Source organism: Pteropus vampyrus, unplaced genomic scaffold (genome assembly GCF_000151845.1).
Source record: "Pteropus vampyrus isolate Shadow unplaced genomic scaffold, Pvam_2.0 Scaffold70, whole genome shotgun sequence".
NCBI lineage: Eukaryota > Metazoa > Chordata > Mammalia > Chiroptera > Pteropodidae > Pteropus > Pteropus vampyrus.
The window spans coordinates 308,058-310,384 of record NW_011888851.1 but is presented as its reverse complement, the minus strand read 5'-3'; the positions used below and the strand labels follow the sequence as shown (position 1 = coordinate 310,384).

The window sequence follows — 2,327 nt, the reverse complement described above, 5'->3', positions numbered from 1 at the left end:
TTTTAGGTAAACTTATGTTTATCTTAACTAATCAGTAAGAAAATTGATCTGCTATATTTTATTTAATGCTTAAAAATCTTCTTTGACTGACAGTTCCTTGACACCAAAGTATGGGTCATATTTATATTCATATCATAGCAATAATGCAATGTCAGGTCATCAATATTTATCAATTGAATGAATGGAAATTAAATTGACACAATTTGTTTTATATATGTCCTGCTCTAATATTTCACTAATTCTTAAAATGTCACATACACAAGTATTTATAAGTGCCTCACAATTGTTTTGAGATGTTACTTCTATTGACAGAGTTTTGTTGAGAACTAGTAAAGTTTTACCATATGCCTCACTGACTCTTTTGGTTCTGTTGAGTACTTATGAGTAGCGATAAATGCTGTTTAAGGAACAAGGTTTTCTCTTTAAAATGAAGTATGCATATATATGTATATGGTCTGTAATTTGTCTTTCTGTTTTAAAGATAACATTATATTAAAATATAATGTGATTTGGAGTAAAAAGCCATCTCTGATCAATTAGTAAGTGTGAAATAATGATATAAACAATATAACCAAATTATTTTTTTAAGTAGCTTTAAGAAATTTTTGAGATAAATTAGTTATGACTTCATTTTAAAGCTAGTTAGCAAATACTGTTTAGAGAAGGTTTAAGAGATTACCTAGAATTAAGAGAGTATTTTAAGAGACAGGTACATTCTTTGTTTCAGTGGGAGGCTCAGGACCTGGGGCGATGGGAGCAAGAGGAAGAATCCATAAAAGATGAAGTTAGAGCCAGTTGTGGAGAATGAGTCTCTTTTCACAGGCATATTGTTTCTCTATTTCTTTCTTAAAAATTTAATTTTTTTAAAAATTATATTATGTTTTTTAAAAATTATATTACTGCCCCCTTTTACCCACACATATATGAGACTTTAATATAAATTTCAATTTTATGATCAGCTCATCCTTCCATTATTAAAAAAAAATACCTTTTTATGAGCAGTTTTAGGTTTATAGCAAAATTAAGTAGATACAAATTTCCCATACACTTCCTTCTCTCAAACATACATAGCCTCCCCAATTATCAGCATCGCTCACCAGAGTGGTACATTTTTTGCCAAGGACAAACCTACATTGAAAAATTAAAATCATCCAAAGTCCATAGTTTACTTTATAGTTCTCTTGGTGTTGCAAATTCTATGGATTTGGATAAACGTGTAATGATATGTATTCATTGTTATAGTATTTTAACTGCTCCCAAAACCCTCTGTGTTCTATTCATCTCTCCTTACCTGCCCCACCCAATACCAAATATCAAAATCAGAAAAAGGCTATAATTTTCCTTAAATCACTGTTTTTACTACATCCCACAAATTTTGCTTGTGTTTTAATTTTTATTTAATTCAAAATGCTATTTTATTTTTCTTGAGATGTCTTCTTTGACCTGTGTGTTATGTAGCAGTGTGTTGTTTAGTCTCTATGTATCTGGAGATTTTCCAACTATAATTTTGCTGTCGATTTCTATTCTATTTCATTCTTTGACCATATTCCGTTTTGGTCTAAGAAAGACATTGTATGATTTTTATTATTTTAAATTTATGAATGTGTCTTTTATGTCCCAGAATGTTGTCTATACTGGTGAATGTTTCATGTAAACTTGAGAAGAATGTGTCTTCTGCCTTTGGACGAACTAGTCTGTAGATGTCAATTCTATCCAATTGATTGATGATGTTTTTGAGTTCAACTATGTCCTTACTGATTTTCTGCACATCGGATCCATTTCTGAGAGAAAGGTGTGGATGCATCAAACTGTAATAGTGAATTCATCTATTTCTCCTTGCAGTTATTTCAGTTTTTGCCTCACACATTTTGATGCTCTGACGTTAGGCACATACCATTAAGGGCTATAGTATTTTCTTGGAAAATTCTTATCATTATGCAATGCCCTTCTTTTATCGCTGATATATATATATATATTTGCTAATCTCACTTTTTTTGATTAGTGTTAACATGATATATTTTTATCCCTTTATTTTTAACCTATATGTATGTTTATTTTTAAAGTGTGTTTCTTATAGATAACGTATAGTTGGGTCCTGTTTTTTAATCTACTCTGACAATATCTATCTTATAATCATTGCATTTAGATCATTGATATTTATTGATATTTATTGATAAGTGATTATTGATATAATTGAGTTGATATCTATATCTGTTGCTGTTGTGCATGTGTTGCCTTTTTTCTTTTTTCTTAAATTTGTTTCCTATTTTTTTCTGCTTTTTGTAGTTAATTGAGCACTTCATGCTTCAAATTCTCTCCTTTCTTAG

At 29.7% G+C, this 2,327-nt stretch overlaps 1 protein-coding gene across 1 annotated transcript in view; it reads left to right on the top strand.

Moving 5' to 3' along the window:
- MGAT4C (MGAT4 family member C) overlaps positions 1-2,327 on the top strand; it is a 660,237-nt gene that overhangs the window by 450,595 nt on the left and 207,315 nt on the right. The gene's annotated exons all lie outside the window — the stretch shown is intronic.